This window comes from Dermochelys coriacea, chromosome 3 (assembly GCF_009764565.3).
Source record: "Dermochelys coriacea isolate rDerCor1 chromosome 3, rDerCor1.pri.v4, whole genome shotgun sequence".
Taxonomy (NCBI): Eukaryota; Metazoa; Chordata; order Testudines; family Dermochelyidae; genus Dermochelys; species Dermochelys coriacea.
Window position 1 is genome coordinate 85580904 of NC_050070.1, and position 22338 is coordinate 85603241.

Below are 22338 nucleotides of genomic sequence, written 5' to 3' on the forward strand. Positions count from 1 at the left end.
TCAGTCATTTCAGAGACGGCTGGCAAGCAGCCAACAGTGTTTGCTGAAATGAAGGAGTGCTTACCAGAGATATTAACTTACACTTATTGCCACCAAAGCTAGCTGAGCAAAACACTTGCTACTGAAATTCAACAAAATCCCTTTTGTCTTGGGGAAAGGGCAAAGCCCAGCTAGATGGGAAAGAATGGTATTGTGTAAACGAAGGGTAAGGAACAAATGAAAAATATGTACATTTTTTATTAAGTCTGTCTCAGAAAGTAAAATTCTGAGGAACAAATTTAACAGCCTCATTTCTATTCCATTTTACAGACATTTGAGAATAGCTTGGATGTTGTATACATCTGTGGCTGAGATATAGCAGGGGGTTTCAACTTGGGGGAGACCCAAATAGCTGGCAGAAGGTTCAAGTTGTTTGCTAACCATTTTGCTTAATGGGAGAGGGGTCCTGGCTAGATGGCTAGTTGGGGAGAGAGTCCAGGGATGTTCCTGGTATGGAAAAAGCTGACAATTACTATCCTACAGTGTAATGTGGAAGTAGCACAGAAATTTTAAATCTGAAGAGACTTTGTTCTTTTTACTCATTAATAATGTGCCAGTTTGAACTCATGACAATTTTTTGAAACTTCAGATGTTACCAAAAGAGAATTGCTATAGAAGAGACCTTCCTTATTTTCAAACAAGCTAGGAGTTAACTGCTTGCTTACACCAGTGGTTTTCAAACTTTTTTTCTGGCAACCCAGTTGAAGAAAATTGTTGATGCCCGCAACCAATGGAGCTGGGGATGAGGGGCTCAGCAATGAGGGGTTCAGGGTGTGGGAGGGGGCTCTGGGCTGGGGCAGGGGGTTGGGAGGGGGTTAGGGCTCTGGGCTGGAGGTGCAGGCTCTGGGGTGGGGCCAGGAATGAGGAGTTTGGGTGCAGGAGGGGGCTCCAGGTTTGGAGGGAGCTCAGGGCTTGGGCTGGGGCAGGGGATTGGGGTGTGGATTTACGTCTGGCAGCTCCCAGTCAGTGGTGCAGTGGGGCTGCTAAGCAGCCAGCAGGCTGTCCGGCTTGTAGGCGGAGATGCGCAAGCAGCTCCATGCAGCTCTCGCCTGCAAGCACCCCTCCCCCCAGTTCCCATTGGCTGGAAACTGGCCAATGGTAGTGCGGAGCTGGTGTTCGGGGTGGGGGCAGCACACAGAGCCCTGTGACCCCCCCCCCGCCTAGAATTGGATCTGCTGCTGGCCACTTCTAGGGTGCAACGCAGCGTCAGAACATGTAGGAGCTAGCCTGCCTTAGCTGGGCAGCAGCGCCGATGGGACTTTTAATGGCCTGGTCGGCAGTGCTGACGAGAGCCACCGCAACCCAGTGTCTTACATTCTGCGACCCACCCGCAATTTGAAAACCACTGGTTTACACCATACGCAGGTGAACAGGGCTTATGTGACAAGGCTGGGGACTGATGACCCATCAGGATCTTAAAGGGAACACAGGAAACTATACATCTACATTGCAATAAAAAAACACAGCATTGCATCTCAGAGCCCAGGTCAATTCACTTGAGCTCCCGGAGCTTGGACTGTGGAGCTAACAACCGAAGTGTAGATGTGCGGGCTTGGGCTGGTGCCCAAGCTTTGAGATCCACTCCCCTTGCAAGTTTTTCTTGTGTGTGTGTTTTTTTTTTTAAATCCATGATCTTCTACAAGCTAGAACAGAGGTAGTCAATTGGTAGACCACCAGCCAAATCTGGACCGCCAGACACTTTTGAACAGACTGTGAAATCTTTCTATTTACTTATTATTTTTACCCTCTCATTCTCTCACAGTACGATCTCCAATACATTGTACTGTGAATTAATGGTTGAGTTGTTCTCCTTAATTCCTTATTTCCTTAATTTGAGCTGTCATCAGTTTCTACCAATAAAAAATGGAGAGTACGTTCCTGTTTAAAAAAATTACATTTTTCACTGTATGCTCATAGGCTCATTTACACTGTCCTGCCTCTTGTCCTTTCAACGTTTAACATCGCTGCTATTAAACATGGCAGCCGTGAGTGGCAGGTATAATAGGCCATGGGAGGCTAAGCCTCTCCAAGTAGCCAGGCTGTGGCCCCATCCACACTCCTCCCCAAGGCCCCATTCCTGCATTCGGCTTTTCCCCCGTGGCCTTGCTGCTCCTCTTCTCATCCTCACTCTGTCTCTTCCCTGAAGCCAGCGGGGGCTTAAGCAGAGTGGCTTGGGCGGGCAGGCTGTGGCCCAGGACGACTTGGGCCAGGGCAGCGGCCCAGGACTAGGGGTGGTTCACCAGGCCAGCGAGAGGTCCTCCAGCCGCAGTGCAGGGTTCGGGGCTCCTTGGGCTCTAGCAGGCAAAGTGGGTGCATGAGGGGTGGGGTAGGGCCTCGGGCGGAGGGGGTAGGGCAGGGAGCTATCCTCCCCGATGTGGGGGTTCACATGCTGGCCATGATGGCAACAAAGAAAAGAAAGGAAAGTTGACACCAAAAACTGTCATTTAAAGAAGCATGGACCGAAGCTTACTGTTTTATTTTGCCATTGTATCCAAATTCTTGACCAGTATGTGTAATTGTACAAAGATTGTGGCCTTTGTTAAAAGTGGAAACATCAAACAGCACATGAAGTGAAGCACATGGATTCTGACCAGAAATATCCACTGGGCTCCCATTTAAGATCAGACAAGATCCCTTCAATAAAAGATGGATATTTTCAGAGCACAAATTTTATTTCAAAGGCTACTTGCACTTAAGAAAAGGCAACTGAAGCTTCATGATATGTGTGTGTGTGTGTGTGTGTGTGTGTGTGTGTGTGTGTGTGTGTGTGTGTGTGTGTGTGTGTGTGTGTGTGTAATGGCAAAACGCAGGAAATCTTTTCCATACCGACAAGGACATTCCTAAGCAGTGTATTGTTACTAAAGCTGAAACTCTTTTTGCAGAGAAGACATTGACATGCTCACACAACTGTCACTCCCAGACACAACAGCTATTAGGTGCGCTGAGATGATGGCGCAAGACATTTTCAAGCAGTTGTGTGAGAAACTGAAAATGGGAAGATTTTCCATGGCAGTGGACAAATCCTGTGATATCAGAGACATGGCTCAGCTAGCTCTGTATGTCCGTTTTTTTGATAGAGAAAAATTTGTGAATAATTGTTGTTCCTTATAATACTGCATAACAATCGCATGACAGGTGAGGATTTGTTCAATTCTGTTCAAACTTTTTTGTCTAATGAAGATTTTGATGTGATTCAGATTGCGTCAATTACAACAGAAGGCACTCTTGCTATGGTCAGTACTCCCCAAGAGCTTGTGAAACATCTGCAAGACCTGAACCCTAATTTGATTTCCTATCTGTATGTAATCCATTAAATTAAACTTTGTGCAAAGCATAATGATGAATATGCTAATGTAATATCAATCGTGATTAAACTTGTCAACTTCCTTTGGTCCAAGTGAGCACTGCAACACAGACAGTTCAAAAGCTTTCTTTCGGAAGTATCTGCTGATTGAGATGACCTGTTGGTTCATAATGGCATCCACTGGCTGAGCAGAGGGCAAATACTAAGGCTATGGGAAATTTGAGTTCATGTGGAACAGAGATTCCCAAACTTGGTTTGCGGCTTGTTCAGGGTAAGAGGTAAAAATGGTAAACCATGGCCACTGAGAGCTGTGAGTGACCGTACCTGCGGACGCTGAGGTAAACAAAGTGTCTCGTGGCCCACCAGGGGCTTACCCTGAACAAGCCGCGAACCAAGTTTGGGAACCCCTGATGGAAGAATATCTACAAGAAATTCCAGGGAAAAAGACAGAAGAGCTACGTGCATTTTTGAGGGATGCTGCAAGCCTGAGCACCCTGGCCTTTCTTACTGATTTGATATGTTACTTCAGAGCTGGGCAAACTCCGGCTCGCAGGCCACATCCAGCCCACAGGACTGTCCTGCCCGGCTCCTGAACTCCTGGCCTGGGAGGCTAGCCTCCAGCCCCTCCCCTGCTGTCCCCCTCACCCGCAGCCATGCCGCTGCATGGGCAGCACTCTGGGCGGCAGGGCTGCCTGCTCATGCAGGGCAGCGCAGCAGCGTTTCTGGATCTGGCTGGGCAGCGCGGTGGCCGGACATGCTGCTGTGAGCAGCATGATAAGGGGGCTGGGGGGTTGGATGAGGGACAGGGGATCCTGGGGGGCAGTCAGGGGACAGGGGGCGGTTGCATGGGGCAGAGGTTCAGGGGGGCGGTCAGGGAATGGGGAACAGGGGGCAGTTGGATAGGGCAGAAGTTCTGGGGGGTTCTCAGGGGATGGGGAGCGGGGTGGGTTAGATAGGGGGTCATGTCCCAGGGGGGAAGGTTGGGGCAGGGGCCCCATGAGGGGGTGGTCAGGGAGCAAGGAGCGGGAGGGGTTGGATGGGTCAGGGGTTTTGACGGGGGCAGGCAGTGGGAGGGGGTGGAGAGGGGGCAGGGGCCAGGCTGTTTGGGGAGGCACAGCCTTCCCTACCCAGCCCTCCATACAGTTTCACACACCGATGTGGCCCTTTAGCCAAAAAGTTTGCCCACCCCGGGTTACTTAAATTATTTCAACTTAAAGCTACAGGGTGAAATCGCAATGTAGGGGATATCCACAGCACTGTTGTTTCATTTCAAAACAGAGTCTCTTCATAAGTGATTTGGAAACTGGGGAGATGCTGTATTTCCTGACACTGCTAAGCTGCTGGGACACTGTAGACATGAATCAGATGGCAACATTTCTGGAAAGGCTTCCTCAAAACTTCCAGCAGAGGTTCCAAAAATGTAAAAGTGTGAAAGGCATCTTTCTGTTTGTAAGGAGCCCATTAGTGGCACAACCAAATGGCACTTGGTGGAATTGAGCAGAAGCATCCTTTCCAGATGTTGAAAAAGCAAAACTACAACTGGAGCTTACTGATTTATAGGGCCCTACCAAATTCACGGCCATGAAAAACACGTCACAGACCATAAAATCTGGTCTTTTGTGTGCTTTTACCCTGCACGATACAGATTTCACAGAAGAGACCAGCGTTTCTAAAATTGGGGTCCTGACCCAAAAGGGAGTGGTGGGGCTGGGGTGGGTGGGTCACCAAGTTATTTTATGGAGGTCACAGTATTGCCACCTTTACTTCTGTGCAGCCTTCAGAGCTGGGCGGCTGGAGAGCGGCGGCTGTTGGCGCCCCTGCCAGCAGCAACAGAGAAGTAAGGTTGGCAATACCGTGCCATACCACCCTTACTTCTGCACTGCTGCCTTCAGAGCTGGGTGGCCAGATAGTGGCAGCTGCTGACTGAGGGCCCAGCTCTGCAAGCAGCAGCTCAGAAGTAAGGGTGGCAATACCGTACCATGCTCTGTTTACATCTGCGCTGCTACTGGAGGTGGCTCCTGGCCAGCAGCCACAGCTCTCCAGCTGCCCTTCTTTGAAGGCAGCACTGCTGCCAGCAGCAACTCTGAAGTAAGGGTAGCAGTACTGCAACCCCCACTTGCAATCCCACCACAAACTCCTTTTTGGGTCAAGACCCTACAATTACACCACCACGAAATTTCAGATTTAAATAGCTGAAATCATGAAATTTATGATTTTTAAAATCCTATGACCGTGAAATTAACCAAAATGAACTGTGAATTTGGTAGGGCCCTACTGATTTACAAGTAGATGACATGCTTAAGGTGCAGCACACTGAAACTACATGTGAAACTTTCTGGACAGGCGTTGTGCTGGACTCCAAGTATCCACACTTGAAGGTAACATTTAACATCTTGACTATGTTTGGCTCGACATACATGTATGAGTCAGCATTCTCAACAGTGAACAACATTAAATTGCAAAATCACTCCGCTTTGACTGATAATCATCTGAACAACTGCGTCCATCTTGCCTTGACTGAAGTCACTCCAAACTTCAAGGCCCTTGTCCAGTGGAGGACCTGTCATTTCTCCTACTGATGGTGAGTATTGTAATTATTCACATTTTATTTTACATCTGAATTGCTATATAAAATTACATTTTCAGTAGTGATGCTACAGTTTTATCATGAATAATTAGTGTTAAATACCTGTTACTTTTGGTTAATACGTGTGTGTATGGGGGGGTATTTGTTATTGAAAAGACTATAATCATAAAGCTAAGAGAGTTTGTGTGTACTAAGTATTTTCTTTCAAATTCTGATACTAATATTAAATAAGCCACAAAAGGCTTGAAAGTTTCAAATATGTCTATCTAGCTACATATATGCCTACAATAATTTTATTTGACAAAACTAAAGTTAATACTCTTTGTAAATTCAAAACTTAAAACCGTTGTCTGGAAGTATTTTAATGCTAATATTTGCATCTATTTGACATTTTATCTATGTACTTTCTCAAAGTCTCAGAAGTAATTTATTACATCTTTCTTTTTAGGTTATACAGTGATTTGATTTGATTTTTCATTTGATGCACTAAAAATATAAATATGAAGTATGTTACTAATGCACAGCATAGTATGAATTTGTTTCACACTTGCAGGGTGAAAAATGTTTCTCTGGAATCTAAACCTTGACCAAGAAATTTGGACCTTGACAAAAAATAATTGATTACCCCTGGGCTTGAGTGTCACATGATCATAGGACTATCGGGTACTGGAACAATTGTTATGGTAGGGGTGCTGAGAGCCATTGAACCAAACTGTAAACTTTCTATATGATGGAAATAATTTCAAGCCAGGAGGGTGTGGCAGCACCCCTCGTTTCAGCACCTGTGAGGACTATGTTGTACCCTAAACTGGGAAGTTTCTGGTTCTATTAAACCAGTTTGTTTTCTTGTTCATGTGACTGTCTCATAGCTGTAGCGTTCCAGCAATCATGGACTATATGGCTATAGGAGGTAACTTTTCTAAACGGAGCTATTTCTCTCCTTGGTGCTCTTCCTAGGCTCCTTTGCCTCTCTCAGCAGCAGCAACCATAGGATCCAACTCCATGGGTGCTCTGGGGCTGGAGCACCCACGGAGAAAAAAAGGGGGGCTGCAAGTGGCTGCTCAGCACTCACCAATCATTTTCCCCCACCCCTCCAGTGCCTCCTGCCCACTGCGATCAACTGTTTTGCAGTGTGCAGGCAGGAGGCTCTGGGGGCGAGGACACAGCAAGTTTGGGAGAGGGGGCAGAACTGGGTGGGAAGAAGCAGGGTGGGAGCGAAGTGTGGGCAGGAAGAGGTGGGGTGGGGCCAGGGGTCAAGCACCCCTTGGCACTTTGGAAAGTCGTTGCCTGTGGCAGCAAGTGCTTTGGTCTCTTCAGCTATGTCTCTTTTGTTCACAGCAAAGAGCAGAACTGGAGCTGACCTCTGCTGAAAGAGATGATTGGGAGCTGCTGCCAGAAGAGGAGCGTGTACAAGGCAAAGAGTTCAACCCCTGTCAGGAGCAGGAGGGGAGTGGAAGCAGCTGGATGAAAGAAGGTAAGGGGGAAGAAGAGATGGAGCAGCCTGACTTATTTGGAAAACTATTTGTTGTGAATATTTCCATATGTTAGTAATTATGGGCCTCTATGTCTCGAGAATAAAACCTCAGGGAGGAACATTTAATGGTCCTGTGGGTTCGCTCTGCCAATTTACAATTGCCAACTTTTTTTTTTTTAAGTCAGATGTTAGTTTTAAATCACTGACTACATGCATCTGATAGGATTCTTGTCAGAAGGGCCCAGATTTTCAAAATATTGATCATATTCACCAGGACAGAGACACTTGCTTCAAGGAGCACAGCTTTTTGCTAGACGTTCTCCTCTCATTTTGACTATATAAATAAGGCATCTGCATGGAGAAACAAGGTTTAAAAAACTAGATTGAATACAGTATGAAATAGGAATGGTTCACTGGTCTTGCAGTGTTGCTGATTCTCATGATTTTATCACAAGTCTTGCAATGTTGGTATTTTTCTTCAAAATCCCAGTTGCTAGAGTCATGAATGTGAGAATCTCTGCTTTCAGTGAAATAAAACATTTGTGGCCCTCGTGATGGTGGAGAAAAATCTTAAAAACATGAGCCCTAAAGCACAAGAACCAGAAGGCAAATAAAACCACAAATCTATTATTTTTATAATCTTGTGATGCTTAAGCCATTAGAAATGGAAGGTTCCCTAAAATACCAAAAATTGGATACTGAAATAAGTTAGGGAGGTGTGACGGAGTAGATGTTGTTAAAAACAATGGAGCTGCTGACTTTATCACTTCAGATTTATTTGTTATTTCTCTATCAGTACACAAGTAAAATAGGAAGCTCAGGTTCTCAAATGCAGCTATTCTTTCTCATCACTCAGCCATAAATATAAACATTGACCTTGTACTACAATAACAATACCAATCAGGTCATCTTCAGTGGGACTTGAGTTAACTTCAATTTAAAAGTAGATCATGTGTTAGCCAGAAAAGAAAAAAGTAAAAACTAACGCTCAACTATTGTTTTTTCTAATAAAATAATTTTATTTCTCATACACCATAACTCATGTCTCCTGTTTTCTTTGGATATAAATCTCCTTCCCTCACAAAGGGAGACTAGGAGGAGAGAGAGAGAGAGACTCAGAATAAGGGTAGAAATATTAAACAAGGATAGTGAGAAAACTTGTCTAGACCAAAGTGTAATACAATGGGAAATCATGCACAATCCTTAAACACTCTGCTCTCTCCCTTCTCTTCCTTGTTGGCCCTCTCTTCACTTTAACAAGAAAACGGTGCTTAATTTATGCCGGGGCTTGCTAGGACTGAGCCCAGCACCTCTAGGCTTGGCAGTTCAAAGCCCTAACACCTCTGGTCTCCCGGCCAGCAGCTGCCACTCTTTGGTCACCCAGCTCTCAAGGCAGCGCTGTCTCCAGGAGCATCGCAGAAGTGAGGGTGGCAATATACCATGCCATTCCACCCTTACATCTGTGCTGCTGCGGCTGTGGTGCTGCCTTCAGAGCTGGGCGCCTGGCCAACCACCACTGCTCTCCAGCCAGCCAGCTTGAAACTGGGTTCCTTTTTCATTATAAATTAAGCACTGCAAGGAAATTATATAGTAACTGCCTCATCAAGGATCCCTCTGCAAGGAAGCCTGTGTGTGAGAAATGAGGGTTAAAAAGAAACAAGAATCTAGAACTTCTAAGGCACTGTGTCAAAGCAGGGAGGAAGAATGACCAGAGCACTATGCACTCTGGGTATCCCCAGCTGGTGGATGGTATTGTGGAGACCACTGCCAGAAGGTGCAGGCTGGAGGAGCTTCCAGGCTGCTCTAACCTTCACGCATGGTGGGCAGAGAATAAGGCCTCCCCTTTCTGCTGCGCTTAGAAGCAGCTATATATAGCAGAGAATCTGGCCCATAACAGTGAGCTCAGTGTTACCCCTGAATGTGTGTGAGAGACCTCCACTGGCACCAATGAGCCGATGTAGGAGGAATAATTTCTTTAACTATATAAGTCTCCCAGAAGATTTTTAAAAAGTAAACCCCATCCATACCTGCAAATATTTGTAAACTCTCTGTGGTTATGATCAATCAAGTTCTAAATCCACCCACTAATAATTGAAAGGGTGTTCACGGCTTCAAAATGTTTTGTATAATATATAAATTGGATACCATATAGTATTATGTTGTATAACAGAATCTCTCCTCAAACTAGTGAGCTTTTCTGTTATAAACATGCCAAACTTTAACTAACCACATCCTAATCCAAGGAGTAGTCTGGGAGAGCTAATCTGATGCAATCATAAATGATGCTGACAACAGTAACATTGATACCAATTTACTGGTTATCTTTTGGCTAATGCCAAACAAAATGAAGAGGCAGAGAGCTCTATCCAGTCTAAGGTATTCATGGCTTCCCAAGCCAGGCAGGCTGAAGCAGAATAGACACTGCTCTGCAGTTAGCTGACCTGCTCAGGAGAAAGGTTGGAACTGTGTGGAAAACCAATACTTAAAAAAACAAGCAAGCTATTGTACTGGGGATTTCTGGAGATTACCAAGGGAAAAATAGGGCAAAGGAAACTCCCTACAAATGAAAAGGAGTACTTGTGGCACCTTAGAGACTAACAAATTTATTAGAGCATAAGCTTTCGTGAGCTACAGCTCACTTCATCGGATGCATCCGATGAAGTGAGCTGTAGCTCACGAAAGCTTATGCTCTAATAAATTTGTTAGTCTCTAAGGTCCCTACAAATGAGCTCCCTGCCAATATTACCATGAAGCCTACAGGGTTCTTACAGTCATATACCCAAGAAATGAGATAACTAGAACTCATCTAGCCTCTTTGTGGCTTTTAAGATAATAACCTGGTGTTATTAGAGCTGGAGGGAGGCTTCTAACCCTAACTGCTGATGGCAGCTGTGCTCCCAGGGGTTCCAGCAGTGTCACTTTCTTCCCCAGGTGTTATTTCTTTGAAGGATGTGAGGAGTGGTTCATCTTCTAGCTTGCCTGAAAGGGGGTTGTATAAAAATGGGCCAGAGGTGATTCTGGGGTTGCTGAGAGCTATTGAACCAAACTGTAAACCTGTATATGATGGAAACCACTTCAAGCCATGAGGGTACAGCAGCATTCCCAGTGCCCCTAGTTCCAGTACCTATGGACCTCTCTTCTTGGAACTCCCTGTAAAGTGTTGCTCTCAAGAAGACCAACAAAAATGGTTAAGACAGGAAAACAAGTTTATATATAACTTTGCTAAGCCATAAGGAAAGGGTTTGTAGAGTATGATAACAGTCTACATATTTAAAGGGTGTAAACATAGAGGTCTGAGAAAAAAAATCAAGAAAAAAATTGTAGGCTAAATATCAGGAAAAATTAATACAGCTCACAGTCAGGAAGTTTGACAGTTGAATAGCCACCAAAGAAGTGTGTGTGTGTAGTCCATCAATTCGATGATGATGTTTTCATGCTCTCTCTTGTTGTGGATTCTGGAGTGACTGAAGTCCAAAGCATGTCATGCATGCTCGTGAGCAGATCGGGCAGACAAAGACATTGGTGAGTGTCTTGGTAGCTATAGCATTAGTATGACGCTTTTCCCTTGCAGCTAATAATCGGTTATTTCTGTCCTCTTCAAAGGCTTGGAAAGCTCTGCATGCTATGTATTGCCAGGCTGATCTATTTAACGCAGCCTTCTCGAGATCATCCGGTTTTATTGCACCAAAGTGTGTGCTGTTCTTGGTGCTGTCCTTGTAGCGCTTTCTGGGGCAGCCTTGATTCCAGTGTCCTTGTGCCGATTCTCCATAGAAACTTTTTCTAGGGAATTGATATTCAGGCATCCCAATGATGTGTCCAACCCAGCGTAGTTGGGCTTTAATCAGCATGGCCTGATGCTTATGGCATTTTACTTTTGGAGAACCTCCAGGTTGGTAATTTTGTCCTGCCAGCAGATCCCCATAATGGTGCACAGAGACCGCATATGGAAAGCCTCTAGCTGTTTGATGTCATTTGTATGGTGTTAGGTCACACAGCAGTAGAGGAGAGATGTGAGCACAAAAGCATTATAAAGTTTTATTTTTGTTGAGAGGGTTATGTTATGGGATTTCAGGACTTTGCTATGTAGCTTTCCTAATGACTGAGAAGCTTTCTGTATCCTGTTTATGATCTCTTTGTCAAGAGATCCATCACTGGAGATGTTGCTGCCAAGGTAGGTAAAACTGTCAACTTGCTTTAGTTGGATTCCACTAATGGATATGCTAGGGCAGGGGTCTCCAAACTACGGCCTGCGGGCCGGATCCAGCCCAGGGCTTCCATTTGTCCGGTCCTCCAACCAACAGGGGAGAAGCAAACAGCTGAGTAGCCACACCAAGCAGGCAGTGGGAGGGGCCGCTGGCAGCAGCTCACAGGAGGCAGCAGCACAGCTGAGCTGTGCAGAGGAGTGAGTGCCTCTGGGAGCCAGCGTCCCCCCAAAAGGGGAGCCAACTTAGGGGAGAGTTGCTGCTGCAGCCGAGCAGGCATGGACCCCTGCCTTAGAGTAATACAAGCCAGATGCTTAATTACGTCTCCAATAAATGGAGTAAAGAAGAGGGAAATTAACAATTTCATAATGGTTAAATTTTAACTACAGAACTGATAGAACCAAACAGTCCCAACCAACAATGGGAACCTGGAGCTTCTCTTACCAAAGTACAGCCAAACTTTCAATCCTTTGTCATTTTCTTCAGCAGAGCAGGCCCAGGGAGAAGGGAGCAGGCACGGGGCAGAGCAGACCCAAAAAGGGGAGCCAACTTACTGTACCTGCATCGATGAACTTTTATACCTGATTTAGAATTTAATACAACACTGACACAGTACAGTAGTGTTGATTTTTAAATGATTTTGCATATATTTAATTTCTTTCACAGTCACTTCGGCCCACAAAGCCCCTTCAAAAATCTAATATGGCCCTCGTCTCATAAAGTTTGGAGACCCCTGTGCTATGGGATATGGCACGGAGCGGTGAAGGTGATTGGTGCAACACCACAGTTTTCTCCAGGCTGATTGTGAGCCAAACAATTGTGATGCTTCAGCGAAGTGATCTATGATGCCCTGGAGATCTCCCTCTGCGTGTGCTAGGAGGGCACAATCATCCGCAAATAGTGCCTCTCTTAGTAGTAGTTCTGTTACTTTTGTGTTTGCTTTAAGCCTTGTAAGATTGAAGACTGAGCCATCGTGTCTGTATCTGATGTGTATGCCTCTGTTGAGCCCATTTGTAGCATGGTTGAGAACTCAGGTAAAGAAGAGGTTGAACAGAACAAGGGTAAGGACACAGCCTTGTTTAACTCCATTTGAAATGGGAAAGGAGTCAGTGAGATCTCCATTAAAAAGTACCTGACGATGCATCCCCTCATGCGGAGGATCATCCATAATCCTTCTCTATTGACTGATCTGACAAAAGCATTTGATACAATGAAAACACTACACAGATTCATGTTTTGTTCAATAAATTTTTCTTGTATTTGCCTGATACTGTGCAGCAGAAACCCTCTCCCTGCACCATTTCCTTTTTTTTTTTTTTTTTGGTCTGCTCCACCACCACCCACTACAACTGGGGCAGCTTGCAGCCGGTGTAGGACATTCTGGGACTTGTAGTGCAGATGGTGGCACAGGTCCAAGGGGCCAGGCATGCGAACTACAACTCCCAGCACACCTCGCAACACATTGCCAGGCTGTGGCTAGGGCTGGATTAATCCTTTATGGGGCCACATGTAGGCGTTGTGGGCCCCTTCCAAGTGTGGGCCATGGTGCCATTGTAAACCCAGAACTGCACCGCACAGCTGTCCTGCTCTGCAGATTCAGCTACCCAGTCTTCCCTCTGAACCTGAGGTTGTTTTTGGTGGTGATACAAGGACTGTAATGTTAAGGAGACTGCTTTTCTGACTTCTTGTTAGGCAGTGTGGTGAGATAGAAGTTTACTTTTGTTGCTGGTTTGGTATATCTTATGGGAGAATAACCATCAATTTTGGGGTGGTGTCTGCCCTATTTCTCAGCAGTTTGTCCTGAATTTGGTATTCTCAGTTGTGATCTATGAAGACAGGGTAATGCACGGCTCCTGACCATAGAGTCATGTTTCCTGAGGGTAGGGCTGCCTGCTCTAGGGTTAGGGTTTCTATGGGTTGGGCACTTGGAGCTAAGGTTAGGGTTGCTATGGGTATGGCTCTCCGCGCTATGGTTAGGATTTGTGTTCGTGTCGGTAGGGTACCTGGAGCTAGGTTTAGGGTTCCTATGTGCAGGGCCGGCTCCAGGCACCAGCGTTTCAAGCAGGTGCTTGGGGTGGCAGTTAGCAAGGAGCGGCAATGTTTCTGCAGCGGCGGCAATTTGCCAGCAGCTCTTTTGTCCCTCCGGCTGCAGCGGTAAATCGGCAGCAGCTTCTCCCTTTTGCCGTCCACGGCGGCAGTTTTTTTCACTGCTTGGGGCGGCCAAAACTGTAGCGCTGACTCTGCCTATGTGTAGCGCACTTTGAGCTAGGTTCTGGTTCCTAGGGGTAGGGCTCCCCATCCTAGGGTTTGTCTTCCTATGGGCAGAGCATTTGGAGCTACAGTTAGGATTCCTATAGGTAGGGAACTTGGAGCCATGACAAGGGTTCCTATGGGCAGGGCTCCCGGCCTTAGCATGGTCGGTTCTACAGTTTTTGCCGTCCCAAGCAGTGAAAAAAAACTGCCACCACGGATGGCAAAAGAGAGAAGCTGCTGCCAATTTGCTGCCACGGCCGGAGGGACAGAGAAGCTGCCACCGAATTGCCGCCAGCAGGACAGAGGAGCTGCCGCCAAATTGCCACCGCAGCGGAAACACTGCCGCCCCTTTCTAACTGCCGTCCCAAGCACCTGCTTGGAACGCTGGTGCCTGGAGCTGGCCCTGGGCCTTAGAGTCATGTTTCCTGAGGGTAGGGCTCCCCGCTGTAGGGTTAGGGTTCCTACGGGTTGGGCACTTGAAGCTAGCAACCCTAACAGGACCCTAAGCCTCATCTCCATAGGAACCCTACCCTATACCAAGTCCCCTAACCATGGGAATACTAAACGTATTCCTGGGACCCGTACCTATAAGGCCCCAACCCTAAATCAAAGTCCCCTAAGTATAGGAACCCTAACAATACCCATAAGTCCCATTCCCCTAGAACCCTAAATCTAGGTCGGAGACCCCCTACCCACAGGATCCCTAACCCTAGGGCAGGGACTCCTACCCATAGGAACCCTAATCCTAGCCTGAAATCACCTACACATAGGAACCCTAATCCTAGGGCAGGGACCCCTACCTATAGTAATTCTAACCCTAGTGCTGGGACTGCTACCCACAGGAGCCCTAACCATTTGGCGGGGACCCCTACCCATAGGAGCCCTAACCGCAGCCCCAAGTCTCCTACCCATAAACAACCTTATCCTAGGGAGGACCCCTACCCATTGGAACTGTAACCCTAGACCCAAATCCCCTACCCATAGGAATTCCTACCCATAGGACCCCTAACCTGAAACTGAAGTCCCCTAAGCATAGGAATCCTAACAATAGTCCAGAGTCAAAACCCCCATGAATCCTAAATCTAGAGCGGGGACCCCTACCCATAGGAATCCTAACTCGAGCCCAAACACCTCTACCTACAGGTACCCTAAACCTAGACCCAAGTCTCCTACCCATAGGAGTCCTAGTGCAGGGCCCCTACCATAGGAACCCTATACCTAGTGCAGGGACCCCTAGCCATAGGAACTCTAACCCTAGGGCTGGGACCATTACCCATAGGAGCCTTAACCATTCGGCAGGGACCCCTACCCATAGGAACCCTATCCCTAATCCCATACCCATAAAAACCCTAATCCTGGGGCAGGGACCCCAACCCATAGGAACCCAAACCCTAGCCCCCAAGTCCCGTACCATAGGAAACCTTACCCTAACTCATAGGAATCCTAACTTTAGGGCTGGGACCCCTAACCCTAATTCCAAGTCCCATAAGTACAGGAACCCTAACAACAGCCTGAAGTCCTCTACCCATAAAAACTTTAAATCTAGACCGGGAACCCCTACCCTAGAACAGGGGCCTCAACATAGATGAGCCCTAACTCTAGTCCCAAGTCTCCTACCCATAGGAACCCTAACCCTAGCTCCAAGTGCCCTACTCTTAGGAACCCTAACCCCACAGTGGGGACTGTGCTGGGCAACACAAAATGGGGAAGAGATGGCCAGCCCTCTGTAGAGATAGAGGTGGTTAGGGACTATTTAGAAAAGCTGGACGTGCACAAGTCCATGGGGCCGGACGAATTGCATCCGAGAGTGCTGAAGGAATTGGCGGCTGTGATTGCAGAGCCCTTGGCCATTATCTTTGAAAACTCGTGGCGAACGGGGGAAGTCCCGGATGACTGGAAAAAGGCTAATGTAGTGCCCATCTTTAAAAAAGGGAAGAAGGAGGATCCTGGGAACTACAGGCCGGTCAGCCTAACCTCAGTCCCTGGAAAAATCATGGAGCAGGTCCTCAAAGAATCAATCCTGAAGCACTTAGAGGAGAGGAAAGTGATCAGGAACAGTCAGCATGGATTCACCAAGGGAAGGTCATGCCTGACTAATCTAATCGCCTTTTATGATGAGATTACTGGTTCTGTGGATGAAGGGAAAGCAGTGGATGTATTGTTTCTTGACTTTAGCAAAGCTTTTGACACGGTCTCCCACAGCATTCTTGTCAGCAAGTTAAGGAAGTATGGGCTGGATGAATGCACTATAAGGTGGGTAGAAAGCTGGCTAGATTGTCGGGCTCAACGGGTAGTGATCAATGGCTCCATGTCTAGTTGGCAGCCGGTGTCAAGTGGAGTGCCCCAGGGGTCGGTCCTGGGGCCCGTTTTGTTCAATATCTTCATAAATGATCTGGAGGATGGTGTGGATTGCACTCTCAGCAAATTTGCGGATGATACTAAACTGGGAGGAGTGGTAGATACGCTGGAGGGGAGGGATAGGATACAGAAGGACCTAGACAAATTGGAGGATTGGGCCAAAAGAAATCTAATGAGGTTCAATAAGGATAAATGCAGGGTCCTGCACTTAGGATGGAAGAATCCAATGCACCGCTACAGACTAGGGACCGAATGGCTCGGCAGCAGTTCTGCGGAAAAGGACCTAGGGGTGACAGTGGACGAGAAGCTGGATATGAGTCAGCAGTGTGCCCTTGTTGCCAAGAAGGCCAATGGCATTTTGGGTTGTATAAGTAGGGGCATAGCGAGCAGATCGAGGGACGTGATCGTTCCCCTCTATTCGACACTGGTGAGGCCTCATCTGGAGTACTGTGTCCAGTTTTGGGCCCCACACTACAGGAAGGATGTGGATAAATTGGAAAGAGTACAACGAAGGGCAACAAAAATGATTAGGGGTCTAGAGCACATGACTTATGAGGAGAGGCTGAGGGAGCTGGGATTGTTTAGTCTGCAGAAGAGAAGAATGAGGGGGGATTTGATAGCTGCTTTCAACTACCTGAAAGGGGGTTTCAAAGAGGATGGCTCTAGACTGTTCTCAATGGTAGCAGATGACAGAACGAGGAGTAATGGTCTCAAGTTGCAATGGGGGAGGTTTAGATTGGATATTAGGAAAAACTTTTTCACTAAGAGGGTGGTGAAACACTGGAATGCGTTACCTAGGGAGGTGGTAGAATCTCCTTCCTTAGAGGTTTTTAAGGTCAGGCTTGACAAAGCCCTAGCTGGGATGATTTAACTGGGACTTGGTCCTGCTTTGAGCAGGGGGTTGGACTAGATGACCTTCTGGGGTCCCTTCCAACCCTGATATTCTATGATTCTATGATTCTATGACCCCTTCCCATAGGAACCCTAACCGTATGGCAGGGACCTAAGACTAGTGGGCTTGCTTTGTGGATTGCAGTCAAAGGGGGCCTATCTCTCCCCTTTCAATGTATCGAGACACCTATCTCAGGCTTTGTGGATCGCAGTGTTGTCTCATGATTTTCTAGGTGCCTAAAAGTTAATTGTTGTGATTCTCAGCATTGCAACTTGTAACCCTTCTGCCTGGGGGTGTGAGAAGCAGCCCAGTTCAGGTACAATAAGAGTTGCCTCTAAACAATACAAAACAGAACCATCTCAAGTCCCCACCCACTAATCTGGGAAAATTAACAACCAGTTGGGGCGCCTCTCAGAGGCAATATTTTCCTACCCTCAAATATTGAGTTTGTGTTTAACAAAGGAAACTTTTATTAAAAGGAAAAGAGAACCCAGCATTAATTTGGGAAAACACCACAACCACAAGTCAAAAGTAAATAACCATTAGCAAACACCCCCCCCCCAGTACATTTGGTAATATCCTTTGCCTCAGTTTTGCAGTTTGTGGTGTGAAAGTCCCATGAACAAAAGTTCCTTTAACATGCCCCCTCCTTTCCCTCCACTGCACCCCACGCACAGTTGGTTGTCTTTGGTTAGTGAAGACCTAAAGTTCAGAGATGAGTTTGTGGGTTCACATCCCATTCCTGAAAAAGAGGGACAGTCAAGCAATGCCTCTGCTGTTACTTATACCATCTCCGCAACTGGCTCGCTACTATTACTACTACTATTATCTCTGTTCTTGTTTGTTGCTGCCTCTGCCCTCTACAATTGCCACTGTTACCTCTGCCACCATTGGTTACTACCTGCCACTTCACTCCTATCACTCAGCTAGCACTGTTACCTCTGCTGCTGTAATTAATGCTGCTACTTGCTACCACTTCTGCAATGCTGTGTTCTGCAATTCTACCCTTTAACCCTGCTCTTAATAATGAAGTTAACTCAATTTTAACTTTAAATCCTGGAGAAAGAAAAGTCAAATTCCCTCCAGGACTCTCAAAGTGGAATCCATACTACTAACTAGGGTAGATAAGTCTCTCCTAACTTTTACTAGGATTCGGCATCTCTACCCCCTGCTTACCAATTGAGGTAAAGTTTAGAGTGACCCCCCCTCAATCAAGGCAGGCTAAGTACAGTTCTGCTGGCCTTTACTCATACAAGAAGGATACCAACATTTCATTATCCCTGCATTCAAATTTAATAATTTTATTAAGATAACGTTGAAGTAAAAAGAAAACGGTACAGAGTTTAGGCATAGAAATTTCTGGTTATCAGGGAATAAGGTACAGATTATCAAGGGGTGCAAAGTTCAGTTTAGGAGCGGGTGGCATAAGGAATACATAATCTGCAATCTCCCCGATTGGGGGTAAAAGTTTAATGGGTCAAAGTACAGACATTGAGATATGGGGGTATGTTGTCCATATAATGGCAATGTTCAGGTGTGGAGTATAATGAGCAGATACGATGATGAGGATGGATCTACCCTCATTTGGTGGGATTTAATGCTCAGTGAGTTTATGGTTCCAGTTCATATGGTCTACTGAAAAAAAAAAAAAGTCTCTCAGTCCCTTTCCCCTGGTTGATGCACAGTTGTACCGGCTCACACCTCCTGGTACTGTCGGTGGCTGGTGATGTGTTCGATGTAGATGTCCCTGGATCATCAGATTGTGTCCGAGACCATGAGACACCGCATGAGCCATGCGTACCATCGACCAATCCCGCAGGTCCACAGCACACGCTCGTTGCAGGGGTCCCAAGCGCCCAGGGCTCTGACAATCAGGACATCCATCTGCACCTTGTAGCCCTTCGCTCTCAGGGTGTCGGCCAGGGGGGCGTATTTTTCCAGCTTACGAGTTCGGGATTCGCGGAAGGCCGGGTTCCTGTTCTCAAAGGAGACCGTGATGTCAATGAGGATGATCTTTTTCTGGTCCTCGTCAATGACTACCACGTCAGGTCGCAACTGGCTGTCCATCCCGGGGATGGTGGAGTTCATGGCGACCTCCCCCAGACACGGTGCGATGGCTTTCACCAGGCGATTCTGGATGGCGTTGTGGCGTAGCTGCCAGGCTCTGGAGTGGGGCTTGCAGCTGCACAGGACGTGGGGCAGGGTCTCGTTGGAGTAGCCGCACTTCCTGCAATGCTTGTCTCGGTTCTCGTGGCGGACGGCTCCATTGAGCGGGACGCAGTTGAGCCGGGCGCTGTGGATGAACCACCAGTCGGCGAAACGGGTGAAGCTGCCCCCGGCAAGGAAGTGGTTGCTGGCGTCCCACTTGCTCGTAAGTTCGAAGACTTTACCCTGGTCTGGTTTACGCTTCACGGTTTCCATGTACAATGATTGGATGGCTGCCTTCAGGGTCCTCTCCAGCATGCCCCTGGCACTCGGGGTGACAATGGTGTTGTCGTCAGATCTGATCTGCGGCACCAGGATCTCCCAGCTCCTGGCGCTCCTTGCACCACTCCCAGCAGCAGCTGATGCGCTTCCCCAGGCAACGCATGGCATTGCGAGCACGGGACCACAGCGAAGCGATGTCGCCGCCATCCCGTCCAAATTCGCCATCCAGAGAACTGCTCAGGAATCTGGCGGTGTCTTGGTTGGAGTGGGCTCTGCTGATCCGCTTCTTTGTTGCATCATGGAGGGTGTTTGTTGCGATGTTCCTTACCAGGGTGTCAGGACACGTCAGCAGGTGGAAGGCGTGGGTGATCACCGCCATGTCACACAGGTTACCCACATGGGGGACATTGGCACCGCCATGCCTGTGGGCGATATAGACCAGCTCGTTGCTGGCTCTCTGGGGAAGGAACAGCCACTTCTTCACCAGCTGCCGGACGATCTTGTCTGCCTTGTTGAGGGGTACCTTTGCCATGGCGGATCCCCTTAGGACAAAAGAGATGCGGGGGATCAGGAAGGTGTTCAGGGCATTTGTCTTCTGCCACAGTGCTAGCAGGGAGGCGTCAATCTTGGCGGCATCCTGTAAGATCTCCTGGATGGTGTCCTCGGGTGTCTGCCAGACACGGAAACCCGTCGGTGTGCCGAGGTGCCAGTACGCCTGCTCCTCTGTCAGGGGGATGATGGGCTCGCCCTGGATCTGGAACCCTGTCACCTGCACCGAGTCCCTTTTGCTGTCGTCGATGTGGAGAGATGCGCACTTAATTGTAACCCAAAACCTGACAAAATTGATCACTTTGGCAAAGCAGCTGTTTGCTGAACACCTAGGCAGAAAAGGTGTGTCTATGTAAATACGGTCTGCTCCTGAAGTCTTTTCCCCCAGTTCATCACTAGAAGTCTGGGGTAATCTCATTCAGACTCTGCTTACAAATGCCTAAGTCCCTACTGCAGCTGACAATCCTCTGCATTATCTTTCATAGAAGGCCCAGTTTCCTCATAGCCTGGATTCTACTCACCACGAGTCCTGGATCCCACAAGCAGAAGCCAGTCAAATTCATGCTTTTTAAATGCTCCAGTAAGTAAGCTTTTCTGATTGAATTACACCTGATGAAGATCAGGCTGTGGTGTGGGGAAAATGGTGCTTTACAGATATTGACAATAGTTAACAAAATATATAAATAAGAACCATATGTCCTAATATTTGTTATTGCTTCTAAAATTCTTTCCTACTGTGCAAGCTGCTGGTTTAGTGAGTGATTATTGTTCTAGAGTTCTTCCAGTCTAATCAGAAATCTGTTGTGTCCCTGCTGTGAAAAGATGGCAAAGAAAGATCTGTGTTATAAATAAAATTGTCTAATGGAGAAATCCTTCAGCAATCTCTTGGGAAGCAGAGTAATCAGGGGCTCAGCCCTGAACCCAGCTGTATACTCATGTAGAGGAGGAAGGGGAGAAAAGAGCGTCTGATTTTCCTGCACAGGCTACCCACATTGAAGCAGTCACTGCCAGGCTGCTGCTACCTTTCCTGTATAGGTGGGTGGGATAGGAAATGAGCAGCATCTTTGCTCCCCTCCCTGCAAGATGCCAACCAGTGCAGCTGAGCTGGCGCAGAAGGTTGAGTAAGCTGCACCAGGGAAAGGGCTGGTGTAGTTTACTTCTCCCTTGGAGCAATGGGGAAGCAGTGACCCTTAGAATCACAGTGTGGTCCTTCTTTTGTAGTCCAATTGCAAGGTGCTAATCCAGGCTGATGAGGCTCGGTGCTCATGGGTGAGGGGCTGAATCCTTTCAGTGCAAGATGTTTTCTGGAACAGGCAATATTTGCTATATATAATTTCTCATTCATCTCTCAGACTTAATATGGGTGAAAAGGAAAAAAATAACTGCTAAATTCCAAAGGCCTTTAAAAAGTGAGGACTTTGCTCTCTCTCTCTTTTACTTCATATAATACACCCTGCAACAAGCTATTAAAACAGACGGGAACATTTTAGTATATAATTATGTAATATATGCAGGAGTGGGGGGGAAAAACATCTGTTCACATACTTTTTATTGCTTTTCACTTGAGAAGTCCATTAAATGCTAGAAAAAGCTATATCCTTCTGTTTGAGGGAATTACCGTATTCCAAATCTCCATGGAAATTCATTCTATGATTATTACTGGAACGCCAACAATGCTCGGACAGGTGCAGAACATGAAGAAAGATGTGCCCCTGAATCACTAATAGATTTTGAAAATTCTTTCCTAAACTCTGTAGGGCAGGGGCCACAAGTCCCTTTGAGTTTCATTTGGATGTGTGCTCCTACTGAAAAGACACTTCTAAAAAGTCCACATGTACAGTGAAGAGGAACTTGGAAATCTGAGGTTGTACTCATAGCAGTCAGTATAGAAATGCTATACTGACTTTTGGAAATACTGTGCGTACTATATCATTTGAGTAAAGCAAAAGCGCCTTTCTCCTCTTTCCTATCTAAATGGAAGTCTTCCCTGCCAGTCCATTTGCTTAAATTGAAACTATCTAATTCAAAGAGTCACCTCTTATCACAGAGGGAAATATAATGATGTGAGTCAAAATCCCTTCTTTGTATCCCATTATCACTGATGTACTCCCTTTTTTTCTTTTGTGCTCCAGGAACATTAACATCTGGCAGTACAACTTTGTGAAAAGAGTGTATTACTTATCTTGGGCTTCCTAGTATGCTTGTACAGTAGCAGACCACAAAAAATGCAGGGTCCTTCAGAAAGTGAGAGGC

General features: G+C 46.9%; 1 long non-coding RNA gene across 1 annotated transcript; it reads left to right on the plus strand.

The window, feature by feature from the left end:
• The first annotated feature begins 5769 nt into the window (after nt 1-5769).
• Nucleotides 5770-8430, plus strand: LOC122459310. Its single transcript, XR_006279909.1, has 2 exons — nt 5770-5924; nt 7269-8430. It is a non-coding gene; the product is annotated as an uncharacterized LOC122459310 (long non-coding RNA).
• Nucleotides 8431-22338: the final 13908 nt, after the last annotated feature.